This window comes from Herpailurus yagouaroundi, unplaced genomic scaffold (genome assembly GCF_014898765.1).
Source record: "Herpailurus yagouaroundi ecotype Mexico unplaced genomic scaffold, PumYag 192, whole genome shotgun sequence".
In the NCBI taxonomy this organism is placed as follows: domain Eukaryota; kingdom Metazoa; phylum Chordata; class Mammalia; order Carnivora; family Felidae; genus Herpailurus; species Herpailurus yagouaroundi.
In genome coordinates this window covers 407,731-424,236 of record NW_024412423.1, presented here as the reverse complement: position 1 = coordinate 424,236, position 16,506 = coordinate 407,731, and the positions used below count along the sequence as shown (strand labels likewise).

General features: G+C 46.3%; 1 long non-coding RNA gene across 3 annotated transcripts; it reads left to right on the top strand.

Moving 5' to 3' along the window:
- Nucleotides 1-3,424: 3,424 nt before the first annotated feature.
- Nucleotides 3,425-15,392, top strand: LOC121010852 (uncharacterized). Of its 3 annotated transcripts, none has more exons than XR_005781387.1 (3): nucleotides 3,425-3,626; nucleotides 7,311-7,399; nucleotides 8,568-8,734. It is a non-coding gene; the product is annotated as an uncharacterized LOC121010852 (long non-coding RNA). The 3 variants fall into 3 exon arrangements; XR_005781388.1 differs by lacking the exon at nucleotides 3,425-3,626 and adding an exon at nucleotides 15,266-15,392 and having other exon boundaries at nucleotides 7,049-7,399; nucleotides 8,568-8,686; XR_005781386.1 differs by lacking the exon at nucleotides 3,425-3,626 and having other exon boundaries at nucleotides 7,049-7,399.
- The last annotated feature ends 1,114 nt before the right edge of the window (nucleotides 15,393-16,506 follow it).

Sequence of the window (16,506 nt, the reverse complement as noted above, 5' to 3'; positions counted from 1 at the left end):
CACGTCTGCGGCCCGCCCGCGGGGACGCGCCCATGGGCCCCTGGGCGAGGACGGCGGGTCAGGCAGCTCGCGGTGGTCTCCTCGGGGCCCCCTGAGGGCCGTGGGGACGGGCCCACTCCATCCCACGGGTCTGGTCCCGCCGACTCGGGGGCGCCTCGCTTGGCAGCGGCGGGGTTTGGGAGGCGGCTCCAAGAGAATGCGCCTGAAGCAGGGTGTGTGAAACACAAAGTCCCGCTAGCCCGGCTGCCGCCTCCGGCGCGCTCGCCGCCGCTCTGCCCAGCCCCCTCCCGGAGGGCCGAGCGGCAACGCGCAGGCCTGGGGCTCAGCCCCGCCCCCGCGCGCTTGCGTGCGATGCCCTGCTCGCTCCCGCCCGCCTGCACGAGGGCCGGAGCTTACACAGCCATGTCCGTTAGTCCCGGCGTGATGGGCACAGGGTGCGGAGCCTGGGAGCTTTATAAAGGCCTGTGGAAAAGTTTGCGACGAAAATGCAAAAAGAAAAACAGTTAAAACTTTACAATTAATTTTAAAAGTTAGATGTCTGTGAAGAGTTCAGATTTCAGCTGATCAACTACCAGTCACATATAATTGACACCAAGGAACGCAGGGGAGGGGATGTGCCTCTGTAATGGGACGCGGGGGGCCGCAACACTGTAAGAACTGTAAGAACACCTGTGGGGTTGAGAAGGCTGTCTACAGGAGATGAAACCTCCAGATTCTCTGGATAAAGAGGAGATTGTAGTGAGACCTCCCCAGCCCACAACACACACACACATCTTGTCAGCTGTGTACCCTTCTAAAGCATAAACGAAAGAGTGGGATGGGTCTTGAGTCAGGTGTGGCTGAATCCAGTAGCTTATAGAATGTCAGGCAGTGTACTCATTATTGCTCCCTGATGAGGAGGAAGGATAACATCTTTTTTTTCTAATTTAAATTTTCGTTAACATACAGTGCAATATTGGTTTCAGGAGTAGACTTCAGTGATTCATCGCTTACATACAATACCCAGTGTTCAGGTGCCCTCAATACCCATAGCGCATCTAGCCCATCCCCCACCCACCTCCTCTGTCAACCCTCAATTTGTTCTCTATCATTAAGAGTCTTTTGTGGTTTGTTTCCCTCTCCTCTCTTTTCCCCATGCTCATCTGTTGTGTTTCTTAAATTCCACATATAAGTGAAATCATATGGTATTTGTTTTTCTCTGATTGACTTCTTTTTGCTAGTTCCATCCACGTTATTGCAAATGGCAATATTTCATTGTTTTTGATGGCTGAGTAATATTCCATTACGTGTGTGTGTGTGTGTGTGTGTGTGTGTGTACCGCATTTTCTTTATCCATTCATCTGTTGGTGGACATTTGGGCTCTCTTCATCATTTGTCTATTGTTGATAATGCTGCTATAAACATTGGGGTGCATATGTCCCATTGAATCTGTGTGTTTGTATCCTTTGGATCAATACTTAATAGTAGGATAGCATCTTCTGACTGGCCCTGCCTGGATTCCCTGCGTCCTATAGTGGGAAGGGGTGGAGTCAGCCTTGCCCAACCAAATGTACTGAGTATCCCAGAAAGAGGCCACTTCCCAAAGGAAAACTGAGGCACTGTTTCCAGGCAAAGGGTGTGGATGCAGTGTTGGCTAAAATATCAGATGTCCTTGGGTGACTCTTAGCAATGTCCTTCACAATTTCTCCCTCTAAATCTTCCCTTCCTTCCTCACTGCAATCATCTGTCTAGTCTGTCCTGGCCATATTGAGGCTGGCTTTATTTACTTGCCTCCAGGATGTACAGCCCCTAGACCAAAATAACCAGGCCTCCTCCCTGGGCCTAGTGCTTGAAGAGGTATCTACTTTGGCCCTCCAGCAGCTGGACTCCCTTCTCACAGAGCAAAGAGTTCTTGGGACCAAGGTACTCATGTTCAGGCACCTGAGACAGGGAGTTCCCTGTCCAGATAGCCCCAGGCCTGCTGGGGGTCTCTGGGCTCTGCTCTTACTTGGCATGCCCTGGCCTGCCTCTGCTTGCCAGGCTCATTCACTCTACTCCCTTGTCCTTACAAGGCACTTTCTTTCTTTCTTTCTTTCTTTCTTTCTTTCTTTCTTTCTTTCTTTCTTTCTCTTTAAATTTTTTTTGTCAAGATTTATTTATTTGGGGGAGAAAGAGAGACAGTGTGAGCAGGGGAGGGGCAGAGAGAGAGGGAGACACAGAATCTGAAGCAGGCTCCAGACTCCAAGCTGTCTGCACAGAGCCTGATGCAGGGCTCGAACTCACAAACTGTGAGATCATGACCCGAGCTGAAGTCAGACGTTTAACCGACTGAGCCACCCAGGCTCCCCTAAAAGGGTCTTTTAAAGCATGTGGTACCCATACTTTGAATTTGTCAAGTAGAGAGTTGCTTCTAGAGAACTTACAACACTTCTCTGGCACTTTTCAATCGCCCTTTAAAATAGAGTGGGATGAGGTGGTCTCTGTGCATAGCCTCAGCAGGTATGGACATCTAGGGCATTAGTAACACCACCTTCATTTGGGAGTGTAATTGTTTTTAATTTTATGGACAGTTTCCTTTAGGAAAAGGGTCTTTTCATGTATAGTTGTGGTACAAAGCTACCTTTTTAAAAAAAATTTTTTTTCAACGTTTATTTATTTTTGGGACAGAGAGAGACAGAGCATGAACGGGGGAGGGGCAGAGAGAGAGGGAGACACAGAATCGGAAACAGGCTCCAGGCTCTGAGCCATCAGCCCAGAGCCTGACGCGGGGCTCGAACTCACGGACCGCGAGATCGTGACCTGGCTGAAGTCGGACGCTTAACCGACTGTGCCACCCAGGCGCCCCCAAAGCTACCTTTTTAAAATTGCAGTAAAAAATATGAAAAACAAACAAACAAACAAAAACCCAAAATCATCTTAAACCATTTGTAAGTGTTCAGTTCAGCAGCATTTGGTACATTCACATTGTTGTGCAAGGATCACCACCATCCATCTTCTAGACTCTTTTCATCTTGTAAAACTGAATTTCTGTCCCCATTACATAATAACTTTACACTGCCCCCTCCCCCAGCCCATTGGAACCACAATTCTATTTTCTGTTTCTATAAAATTTCACTACTCCGGGCATATACATACAGACATTTATAGACCCACATACATGGAGTCACACAGTATTTGACCCTTAGGGTGTTTTGTTTTGTTTTGTTGGTATTTGACCTTTCGTGACTGGATTATTTTACTCAGCATAGTGTCCTCCAGGTTCATCCATGTTGTAGCATGTGTTAGAATTTCTTTCATCTTTAAGGATGAATAATGTTCCATTGTATGTATACATCACATTTTGTTTATCCAAGCACTGATGGACACTTGGCTTGCTTCCACCTTTTGGCTACTGCAAATAATGCTGCTATGAACACGGGTGTGTAAATATCTCTTCAAGATCCTGATTTCAACTCTTTGGCATGAATACCCAGAAGTGGGATTGCTGGATCATATAACAGGTTCTATGTTTAATTTTTTGAGTAACTGCCATACCATTTTTCCGTAGTGGCTACACCATCTACAGTCTCCCCAACAATACGCAAGGGCTCGCGTTTCTCCACATCCACGTCAACACTTGGGACAAAACTACCTTTTAAAACATTCAGGTAAAAATAAATAAGTAAATAAATAAAACATTTAAGTGAAAAAAAAAGTGAGTGGATGAAAAGTACCAAGTAAATAAAAGCACAGGTGGTATTTGGCTATGGCAGATCTCATGAGGAGTGTGTGTTGAGGTCTGACTGAGGCCCACAGGGGTCTAGAAGGTAGATACCCATAGGCCTCCCTCCTCTGGAGGGAGCCCTTTCTCTGGCTCCACACATGACTCTCCCCTCCCTCTGCTCCCATCTCCCAAGAAATCCCAGGTCACCCGTAAGCCCCATCTCAAATTCCCCTTCTCCTCAGAGTTCCAGCGGGCCCAGTTCCCAGCCTTCCATCTCCAGGTGCTGGAAAGGAAGAGCTTCAGTCCTTTAGAAATGTATCTGGCTCCTCTGGGAGCAATGTCTACCTTCCCAGGGCCATAAACAGGGGTAGCCTGTGTATAAAACATACTACATAGCATGGGGGGTAAAGCAGGGGTGGGGGGGCAGCTCCAGGGATCAGAGCCCAAGCTGGGTTCCCTGGGCAGTGTTGGAAACCTCAAAGGATTGTTCAAAATTTCTCTTCTTCCTCTTCCTTTTCTTTCTTTTTCTTTCTTTCTTTCTTTCTTTCTTTCTTTCTTTCTTTCTTTCTTTCTTTCTTTCTTTCTTTTCTTCCTTCCTTCCTTCCTTCCTTCCTTCCTTCCTTCCTTTTTCTTTCTTTCTTTCTTTTTTAATTAAAAAAATGTTGTTGTTTTTTTTTAATTTTGAGAGACAGAAAACAAGCAGGGGAAGAGCAGAGAGCGAGAGAGAGAGACGCAGAATCCGAAGCAGGCTCCAGGCTCTGAGCTATCAGCACAGAGCCCAACGCAGGGCTCAAACTCACAAACTGTGAGATCATGACCTGAACTGAAGTCAGATACTTAGCAGACTAAGCCACCCAGGTGCCCCTCTCTTCCTTTTCTTTCTCTAATGGCACAGGATCCCCTCTGGTCCTAGTAAGGCCCTGATCTTAACTTATTATTTATGGTTTCCTTTATCACTACCCCTCACTCCCCTTGCCTCCCCACAGGTAACCATATGAATGCGCTTAATGTAGATCTCTTGTGTTCTCCCCAAATGTGTGGTATTGTTTGGTGTACATGTGCTTCTTAATCATTCAACAATGCTGGTTATAGATGCCATTCTATTTCTCATTCTCTTCATCTAGCACTACATTGGTATTTTATGCCTTTTTCTTACACTTATTTATTAAATATTATATTGAAATATAACATACCTCTACTAAAGTGCAAAAAATCTCTTTTTTAACTTTTTATTTATTTTGAGAGAGATAGAGAGAATGAGCTGGAGAGGGGAGAGAGAGAGGGGACAGAGGATCCAAAGTGGGCTCTGCACTGATAGCAGCAAGCCTCATGCGGGGCTCAAACTCACGAACTGCAATATTATGACCTAAGCCTAAATCAGATGCTCAACCAACTGAGCTACCCAGGTGCCCCAAAGTTTGCAAAAAAAAAAAAAATCTGTATATACAGCTCAACAGATATTTAGTAAGTGAAAATGCCATTGTAACCACCATCAAGATCAAGGTGGAGGACATTACCAGCACCGCTGAAGCTTTTCTGGGCTTTTCAGTCATTAGCACCCCACTATTCTGATTTCTGGTACCATAGGGTAGCTTGCCTGTTTTTGGACTTTATTGAAATAGATTACAATGTGTGATTACACAATGCATACTCTTTGTTGTCTGGTTTCTTTTTCTTAACATTATGTTTGTGAGATTCTTTCTTCTTTTGCATGTAGTAGTAGGAGGTGCCTCTCTGTCTTTGCTGTATAGTATTCTGCAATTGATTTGTCCGTTTTCCTGTTGGTGGGGATTTCTATTGATTTCCATCTAAGGCTATTCTGAGCAGAGCTGTTTTGAAGAATGTGTGTATTTTTTGGTGGACAGGTGCACGCCTCTCTGAAAGTGTATACTCTGGAGTGGAATGACTGCATCATAGGGTAGGCACGGAGTTAGCTTTGGTCCTCCCTTCAGCCCTGAATGAGCCTCTCTTTTTGTTTCCCTGCTGGGGCTCTGTCCCCTGAAGGTCTTGGTCCATATTGGCTGTCCCTGCCACTGCTACTGATTATCAACATCCTGTCCCCTCCCTCCTGCCAAACTATGGCCACAGATGAAATTGTGGAAACCCAGTCCAACCCCATGGGACAGGCTAACCTAGAGGATACACAGTGTATCCTCTAGTATCCTCTAGTATCCACAAGGAACACACTGTGATCCTGAAGTCCGAAGAAATGCTACAGGGGAAGAGCCCTGCTGGGGACATCTGGACTGTATAAGAGACATGTTTGAACACTGGCTGGGCATTTTCACATTCATATCAGATTTGCTGTCTCCTGCTTTTGAAGGACCCAGTGGCATGCCATGGCAATGGCTGTGAAGGAAGATGGTGGAAGGACAGTCCCCAGGTCCCCAGAGTACAGCCTCTGGGTCACCAGGGCCAGCACATGGAAAGGGTATTTCAGGAAGTGCAAAAAACATTTTTATTTTAATAATTAAATGTTTGCTTTAATATTATCGTATTTGTTTTAGCAAGTGATTTTGCTTTTCAATGATAGTAATGTCAACTGCCATTGAAAAGTGATGTGTCTTGGGGTGCCTGCGTGGCTCAGTCAGTTGAGTGTCCAGCTTTGGCTTGGGCCATGGTCTCACAGTTCACGGGCTCAAGCCTCACATCGGGCTCTGTGCTGACAGCTCAGAGCCTGGAGCCTGCTTCGCATTCAGTGTCTCCCTCTCTCTCTCTGCTTCCCCGCAGCTTGCACTCTGCCTCTGTCTCTCACTCAAAAATAAATAAACATTAAAAAATGTTTTTTCAAAGTGTAGTGTCTTAGAGAAAAATATTTTATAATAGGTGGAACACAGAGGTGGCAGAATTGTAGAAGTGGTGTGCAGATAACCAATGTATAGCAAATATTTTTAAATTTTATTTTATTTTATTTTTAATTTTTTTTAACGTTTATTTATTTTTGAGACAGAGCATGAACGGGGGAGGGTCAGAGAGAGAGGGAGACACAGAATCTGAAACAGGCTCCAGGTTCTGAGCTGTCAGCACAGAGCCCGACGCAGGGCTCGAACTCACGGACTGCGAGATCATGACCTGAGCGGAAGCCAGCCGCTTAACCGACTGAGCCACCCAGGCGCCCCTTAAATTTTATTTTAAATGTCAATTTTTTTTGAGAGAGAGAGAGAGACAGAGCATGAGTGGGGGAGGGGCAGAGAGACAGGGAGACCCAGGATCAGAAGCAGGCTTGAGACTCTGAGCTGTCAACACAGACCCCAGTGCAGGGCTTGAACTCACAAACCATGAGATCATGACCTGAGCTGAAGTCAGCGCTTAACTGACTGAGCCACCCAGGCACCCCAATGTATAGCAAATCTTGACAAAGAAAATAGTAGGGGCTTCTGAGACAGACACCCAGGACTGGATTGACATCAGTGCTGCTGACTGTTAAGTATTCAGGGATTTTGCAAGCCTCTTGTTAAACTATCGATCCCTTGAAACTGGCCATGATGGAAGGTAATATTTACACCACAGAAATTGGCACACTATGACTCCAGGCTTTCTCCCTTCCTCCCTTCCTCCTTTCCTCCCTTTCCCTCTCTCTGTCTCTCTCTCTGTCTCTGTCTTTCCCTCTCTTTTTCTTATTTTTCAGAGAGTGGTTTACCAGAGTGCTCCTGGCTCAAGTCCCTGCTTGGACACATGTTAAGTGTGTGACTGCTCCAAGCCCCTGTCCCCTCTGGGGTAAGTTTTCCTCTGTGAAGTGGACCTAGTGACCTCTCCCTCATTAGCTCTGACATGCAAATTGGATGGTGGGGTCCTGGAAGCTGTAGCTACCACCATCCCTCCCCCCCTTTCCCTGTTATTGTTAGTGGAAGCACAGGAACCTGTGGCCTGGGTGAAGACTGCCGTGCACTCCCCACCCCAGCCAGGCATCATCCAGAGCCAGCTGTCCTGAATGCGTGGATGCCCAGGCTGGCCAGCATCTTGCAAACTCAGGCACCAGGTGACCCACTGCCAGCAGGGACACAGCATAACAGCATCTTATGTAGAAAAATGTACAAAACATTGAATTGGCAGTTCAAACTTTTCATCTTTATTAACAGAAAACTGAGTATAAGAAAAAGTTGGGGGCGCCTGGGTGGCTCAGTTGGTTAAGCGTCCAACTTTGGCTGAGGTCATGATCTCCCGGTTCGTGGGTTCGAGCCCCATGTCAGGCTCTGTGTTGGCAGCTCAGAGCCTGGAGCCTGCTTTGGATTCTGTGTCTTCCTCTCTCTCTGCCCCTCCCTGGTTTGCACTCTGACTTTCAAAAATAAAATTAAAAAAACATTAAAAAAATTAAAATAAAAAAGAAAAAGTTGAAGGAATGGCACAATGAGCACTTGCACCCCACCACTTGAGTTGAATCGTGGTTAACACTTGGTCATGAATCCTTTACTTGTCTATTGCTTTAATTTTAAGGATTTTTTGGGGGGGACCATTTGATGACTCTTTGGGCTGTTCTCCTGTATCATGATGAAAAAGTCAATACAGAGTAATTCTGTAAAACAATCCCATATCCTACCCTATTCAAATATTCCCAAACATCTAAAAATGTCCCCTGGTCCCTACTTAAAATTGTTTTTAAAAATTTTTAAAGTTTATTTATTTATTTTGAGAGGGAGAGAGGCAGGGGAAGGGTGGAGAGAATCCCAAGCAGGCTCTGAGCTGTCAGCACAGAGCCCAATGCAGGGCTCAATCTCACGAACCATGAGGTCATGACCTGAGCTGAAATCAAGAGTTGGGCACATAACCTACTGAGCCACCCAGGCACTCCCCATTTTTGTTTTTGTTTTTGTTTTTGTTTTTGTTTTTAATGGGATCCGGTGAAGGTTGTTCTGCATTGTGTTTGGTTATTTTTTTTTTTTTCTAGAAACTCAGACTTTGAGGGTACAGCCCCAGCTTCAGAAGATTACAAGAAGTAGATGGCTGTCTGGCGACTTTGAGTGTGTGTCCCACACACACTGCACCGCTAGTGATCCACCAGAAAATGTATTGAGTACTGCGATTATCTTGTCAGTAACAAGTATTGTATCATGATTTTTTGTGTGTGGGCATTTAAATTACATCCAAATTACTGCAACTTTCCTCATTTTTAATATACTGGGAACCTTGAAAATGAAAGTGGCCAGGCTGCTCTCCACTCTAGGTCCACTAGAGGAAGGAAACAGACGTCCTCCCCCCTTTTCCTGGCAGTGTGGCCTTAGGGAAGTAGTGGCAGGGGCATGGGGAGCGCAGGCCTGTGGTTCTGGCCCAGGCTGGGGCCACCTAGGTGAGAGTGAGCCTGGGGTCCACCGAGGCGGTACTGTGAAAATCCCCATCGAGAGAGGCACAATGAGAGACAAACCAGCTCAGGTTTGGTCATGGTCCAGAAGCTGGCATTTAATTCTCCCTGAGGACCCCCAGGAATAGGGACTATTGCACCCATTTTGCAGGTGAGGAAAGTGAAATTCAGAGAAGTGAACTCTTTGCCCAGTGAACTTGTTCCAGCTAATGAGGAGTGAGGGGTGGTGCTGGGATGGAAACCCAGCCCCCCCTGGCCTCAGGCCCCTCACTCATTTCCCTCCTGCCTGTTGGCACCAGGCTCAGGATTCAGACGACGTCTCAACTTCCTGGTACCTAGCCAGCCTGGGAAGCCAAAGTCTCTGTCCAGGAATTCGGGTGGTACTTGGGGCCAGTGCTGAGTGGGCACAGGCTGCTGGAGTGGCTGCCTTTTAGCAGGATCGAAGGCATCACTTCGTCCTTTGTCAGTTTTTGTTTGGTCAGAGTGATGAATTACTGAGCCAGAAGCCGAGAGAGGAGACGCCAGCTGGGCTGAGATGGCCTGGGCAGGCAGGCCCACGTGTCTGACCCTCAGGCTGGCCTGGAGCAGTAGTCCCTTGGGTCTCCAGACCCCTCTGCCAGGGGGCCTGGGTGTGTCTGGGAGGGCTCTCTGCTCATAGGCAGGAGAGACGAGTACAGAAAGAGACTCTTCCGGAAGGTGAGTCTTCCCTGCAGGGTGAAGACAAGGTGACAGGGCTGGGCTCAGAAAGAATAGCACCCGGAAGGTTCTGGGGATCTGGGCAGCTGGAACTGAGGAGTGTCTTCATCAGGGCTTGGCTGTTAGGCTGAATCAGTGTGGCTTTCCTCCGGGAAGAAAGCATCTGACCTGTCTAGTTTGAGTCAGGTGCCCATATGTTGATGCTAGAAACACAGGGCACCTTGACTGTCTGCCTGCCCTGGGAACATCCAGGGAGGAGGATAGCACCCAACAGCCGACATAGCCTGGTGAGCACAAGAGGCAGAGGTGGCCCTATCTGTTGCAGGGAAACTGACAGGCTGCCTGATCCCCCCACCTGCCAGGTGAACCCTGCTTGTTTCTTTCACAAATAGAGGTGAGATTCCAAATCTCTCTGTTCAGACATGTCATCCAGCAAGGGGACCATGCTGCTTCCAGTTCATTTGTGGCCAGCCTAGAGACTGACAGCAGAGGCTTGGCAGTTTTTCTATGGTCAGAAGACTAGGGATTCAAGTGGAGAAGGCAATACAAACTGCCAGCCCAAAGCTGACACCAGCCTTCATGCTCTTTTAAACCAACATTCTAGGGGTACCTGGGTGGCTCAGTTGGTTAAGCATGCACCTCTTGGTTTTGGCTCAGGTCATGATCTCACGGTTCATGAGTTCAAGCCCTGCATCAGGCTCTGTGCTGACAGTGTGGAGTTTGCTTGGGATTCTCTCTCTCCTTCTCTCTGTGTACCCCCCCGGCCCCCCCCCCAAATAAATAAACTTAAAAAATTTTTACAAACCCAACATTCCAAACAAGGAAAATAAAATAAAATGAGCTATGTGCACAAGGATGTTTATTGCAGCATTAGCTACAGAGTTGGAAATAAACTCATTTATTTGTTAAGCAAATTATGGTACAACAAATTTGAGGATGATTATGAAGCTATTAATACATCAAACAAACTGGAGCAGTGTGAGGAACACTTATGATGTACTGCTGAGTGCAGACGCAGAATAGAAAATAAATCTCTGGCTGTCACTCTGTAAAACAAGTCCACATATGTGAACAAGGCCAAGCAGGGAACTAGCAAAATGAAAAGAGTTTGGTTTATTTGGGAGGATTATGGGTGACTGTTTTTACCTTCCGCTTTTTTTTTTTTTCCCTTAGTTTCAAAAATGTGGCGTTCTTTTTGCAATTATAAAAGAGCTTTCTCTGGTGATCCATCAGGAGACCACTGAGGAGCTTATTTGAGGTAGTAGGATTGTGGCAGGTAGAGCCAAGGGTAGGGAGACTGGGGTATCATGGGGTGTCAGGCTAGCAGAATTGGGAGTGATGGCTCCTGGTGACCCTCAGTCAAATTCTCCTTTACAGTCCTGATACCCTCTGTACATTTAATGATTCTATCCCCATCTCTTGGTGGGGGGGGGGAGGGGGGAATGGATATAAATGGATATATTGACTGTGTGCACTGTTGCTAAAGAGAAATCTCACATTATTACAGCATAATGGGATAGGAATGATGGCAATATTTCTTGTTCAAAAATTGTGCCAGCTTGTTCTTACTGAGAGCAGAGGAGGCCAGCCCATTACCCCCACTGGAGTCACGGTTGGGTCTCATTTTTGCCCCAGGAGAAGTTACAAAAAGTGGGGAACACATCTCCCCAGTGAAGCATACATTGTGGTGGGTAAGAATCCCCTAAAAAAATTGGGGTGGAGGCAGCCAGACCTGCCCAGATATATGAAAAAAGAAATCTTACAAGAGATCTCACCTGTGGGGGATGAAGGCCCATGATGAATGCCAGGATACTGTGTGCCAGGGTGGGGAATGGGGGCAGATGATGTGAGGGATCACTTGGTGACCATTCCAGTCCCTTCTCCTTTGCCTGATTCCATGGTAGGGGCTATAAGGAGATAAAAACTCAATTTTCCCATACGAGCATCCATCCACTCACCCATCCACCCACCATCCACCTATCCATCCATCCATCCATCCATCCATCCATCCATCCACACATTCATCCATCCATCCACCCGTCCACCCGTCCATCCGTCCATCCATCCATCCACACACTCACCCACCCACCCACCCACCTATCCATCCATCCATCCATCCACCCATCCACTCATCCATCCACTCACTCATTCATTCATTCAGTATGTTTATTGAGCAGCAGTTCTAAGTACTTGGAATACCTAAGCAAATAATCAAATATCCCCACCCTCAGGTCACATTCCACCTAGGATGACTTTCTGTCTAGGGTGCTGGGATGGAGGGTCTGCTGTTGCCACATCTTCCCCTTCCTCCTGCCCACACGGGGTCATAAGCATTGAAGCCACACACCAAGGGTGGTTGGAGAAACAAGGGTGTAGGAGCATGGGTGTGTACCCTCTGCATTCTTCTGCACTTCTTTGTTTAAACCACTGTGTGAAAGATTTCCCATTATTTGCATCTGAATGCAGCCCTAACTGGTATAGAGAGAGGGAGAGAGAGAGAGAAAAGAGGGGGCACAGAAAAACTTTATTCCTGGGTACTGTGTGTCTTGGCATCCTGAAACATCCCCCATACAGTTCATTTTAAAAGATTCCTAAATTAAGCCTTGCCTAGAGAAGGGAGCTCCTCCTGACTGAGGGGATGCAACTCTAAGGATGAAGGAGTTTGGGATTTGGAGTGAGTGAAAAGGGAAGTAGAAGAGGGCCCTGCAGCAGGTTGGTGGCCCTGTAGTCACTGGGCAGTATATACTAATTGGGACCATGTTAGTGGCAATTATCAGAAATCCAACTCAACGTGGAAGAGAAGTTTATATTTGGTCACTTATGAAAAGTCCAGGGTTTAGTCTAACCTCAGGCACAAGTGAATCTAGGAGGTCAAGTGATAATCAGAGTTGGAATTCCTTTGACCCCCTCTTGACCTTGTTCTCTGTTGCCTTGGTTCGTTCTCAGGTGGGCTCTCCCCATATGGATGCAAGATAATCCCCAGGATCTGGGGTGGGGGGCTACGTTCTATTCTTTCAGAGTCCCAAAAGGGCACAGTAAGAGAGAAAGTCCTTTTCTTTATCAGTGGACTTTCCAATCCGTATTCTGAGTCCCATTCATTTGCCTCATGTCATGAGTTCAGCACTAAGCCAACCACTGTGACCAAGTGGATAAAATGCTCTGACTGGCCAGACCTTGCCACATGCTCACGCCTGGAGGCAGAGGGAGTCTACTTGATCCAACCTTGTGAACTGAGAATGAAGATGTGGCATAATAAAACAAAAAATATTTGGTCTTTGTCCCTGGTTCCCTGCACACAGCTCCTAAAACCATTGGCATCTGCAGAGTGGTAGAGTGTCTTTTGGATGCTAAGGAGGTGAGATGGCTGGGGTGGGGTTGGGGAGTTGGTGGCTAGACAGCTTCAGAATGGGGGCTGGTTGCCAGAAAGACCAAGGCATGATTAGAGGGTTAGAACTTTTGGCCCCAGCCTCCAAACCTCCAAGGAGGAGACTGACTTAATCACCAATAGCCAAATGATTTTATCAGTCATGCTTATGGGCTGGAACTCCATTAAATTCCTAAGCAACAGAATTTTGAGAGCTCCCAGGTGGGTGAGCACTTTGATGTGTTAGAAGGGGTAGTGCACCTGGAGAGGGCATGAAAGTTCCATAACTTCCCCATATCTTGTTCTATGCATTTCTTTCCCATTTGGCCATTCCTGGATTTATCCTTTATAACAAACTGGTAATAATAAGTGAAGTATTTTCCCAGTCCTATGAATCATTCTAGCAAAATATTAAGCCTTAAAGAGGGATGTTGTGGGAATGCCTGACTTTGTAGCTAAGTCGACCTGAAGCACAGGTGAGCTGGGAACCTGATACTTTAGACTCTGGCATCTGAAGTGGGGACAGTCTTGTGTGACTGAGCCTGTGGAGCCTGTGACCTGTGGAGCCTGATGCTAACTCCAGGTAGTTAGTGTCAGAATTGGATTGGATTATAGGACACCCAGTTGATGTCAGAGTTGGTGTCTAGAGAGTTGAAGAATTGGTTATTGGTGTGGAAAACACACACACACACACACACACACACACACACACACACCAGAGGGGTTACCCAAGGATGCACTTACAAGCTTACAGGACATAGATCTGGGCAGGGACAATAACTGATACACTTGGGATCCTTACCTATGACCAGAGGTAGGCTTGCTCTTGTTAGGTAGTTCTCTGGCACCAATCTAGGGACAGTGGCTCCTGGAACACATCCAAGAGAAGCTCAGGCTGAGAGGGGCACTTAGGATGCTTTGGGCTGCAAGTAACAAAAGCCTTCACTTAAACTGGCTCACTTGAGAAGGAAATCTGGAGGAAAAGGAGGTGCCAGGCAGGCTATCCTGTGTGGGCTTTATCCCCAGGCTGTCATCTCTCACAGCTGCTGAAGGATGCCAGCAGTAACTGGAACAACATATTTCCTTATTCCTGTTGGGTGGGGAGACAGAATGCGTTCCCTCAACTGTAGAATAAAAATCCTCATCTTCAGCCAATTGTGGTGACCTGCCCAGTTACCCCTGGACAAATAAGGTCAACAAGGAAATGCCAAGGCTCATTGGGTTAAGTCTGAGCCCTGACGGAAAGGGAGCTAGGATTACATCATCGCTTAGGCTGGAGCTTTGCTTGCACTAACTTCATGGAGGAAAGGGATACATGTAAAGGGGGGTGAGTTGTGTGTAGGTACTCTCAGTACAGAGCTGCTGCTGTTTGATGCTGCTCTGACCCATGTGCAAGAGACCACCTCGACTTCCCTACTCTCTCCTTCTCTGCCTCTTCTTCTGTTTCTCTTCCCTTTCGTCCTCTCTTTCCCTACGACTCTGTCCTTCCACTTCCTGCTTCCTTTTTGCCCTCTCCTGCAAACTCCATTCCATATGCCTATTCCATAAGGTAATTTTTTTTAATGTTTATTTATTTATTTTGAGAGAGAGAGAGAGAGAGAGAGAGAGAGAGAGAGAGAGAGAGAGAATCCCGAGCAGGCTCCACGCTGACAGTACAGAGCCAGACATGGGGCTCTATCCCACAAACCATAAGATCATGACCTGAGCTAAAGTCAAGAATCAGATGTTTGACTGAGCCCCCAGGCACCTCTCCAGGGCAGGTGGCTATACCTCCTTAAGCCTCAACTTCTTTATCTTTAAAATGAAGGGATTAATATTGCTCTCACATGGCACTTGGAAATGTTGAAAGTTGTATTTCTGGGTTCTGATGCTGGTTAAGATGAAGACCACTACAGTCTATCTATCCCACTGATTACAACTAAAAACTCAAGACAAAGTAAATATATAACTCTGACATGCTAACAGTGGCAGGAATGTTGAAGAGAAGAGTCAAAACTTGAAGAATGACCCATCGTGGGGGTGAGATTCCCAGTTTCTCTTTTTATCTCTGGTCTCCCAGTTTTGAATGGAGGTCAACTCCAGGGTAGAATGTGCAGAGAAACCAACTCTCTAGCCAGAGGACTGGGACTGGGGTCTTTGCAAGATGAAGCATGGGGGAGGGGGAGAAATTCTTGAGCTCACTTTATTTAATCTTTTTTTTTCTCTCCTGCCCCTGTCCTGAGGACAGCCCCAGCTGCAGACCTACACTCTGGTACCAGCAGCACGAACACCTACAGATCTAAGAGGAAGCCCATGCGAGCCAGAGAAGGTGGGGTGAATCCCAGAGAGAAGAGAGTCGGAGGAGGAATTCCTAATTCTGTGGATAAGCTAACACAAATCCCCAGGCTCACCTCCAAGCTGTGCAGAACAGATCCAAAGCAGCATGGCTAAGTTTTTTTTAAAAGCTTTTATTTTGAAATAATTACAGATTCATAGGACTGTACCCTTCACCCAGCTCCCCCAATGATGACATCGTAAATAATTGTAGTGTAATATCAAAACCAGGAAACTGACATTGGCACAACATAGGCCTTATGCAGATTTCACCAGTTTTTACATGCACTTGTGTGTGTGTGTGTGTGTGTGTGTGTGTGTGTGTGTGTGTAGTTCTATGCAATTTTATCTTATATATAGATTTGTGGAATCAACAGCACAATGAAGACACAGAATGGCTCCATCTCTGCAAATAGACCCTCTCCTGCTGTCCCTTCATATTTGTATCCACCCCCATCCCCCGCTCTATCCTCTGGCAACAACGAACACTGTTCCCTTTTCTGTAGTTCTGTCATTTCAAGAATGCCATATAAATGGAATCATACAATATATAGCCTTCCAAGATTGGCTTTTTCCACTAAGTGTAATTCCTATGAGATCCATCCAAGTTGTGACACGTATCAATAGCTTATTCCTCATTGAGTAATATTCTATTGTATGGTTGCACCAGAGTTCATTTTAATAATTTACCCTAGGAAAGGAATTTGAATTGTTTCCAGTTTGGGGCTATTATAAATTAAGTTGCTATGGGGGTGCCTGGGTGCATCAGTTGGTTAAGCTTCTGGCTCTTGATTTTGGCTCAGGTCATAATCTCATGGTTCGTGGGATCAAGCCTCATGTTGGGCTCTGGGATAACAGTGTGGAGCCTGCTTGGGATTTGCTGTCTCCCTCTCTCTCTCTGTCCCTCCCCTGCTCATGCTCTTGTCTCTCTCACTCTCAATAAATAAATGAATAGATAAATAAACTTAAAAAGTAAATACATACATGCATACATACATATATAAGTAAGTAAATAAGTAAATCTGCTATGAACATTCATGTAAAAGTTTTTGTGTGAACATTGTTTTCATTTCTCTGAGATAAATGCCCAAGAGTGCAATGGCTGGGTCATATGGTTAGTGCATATTTACTTTTATAAAAAACTGTTAAGCTATT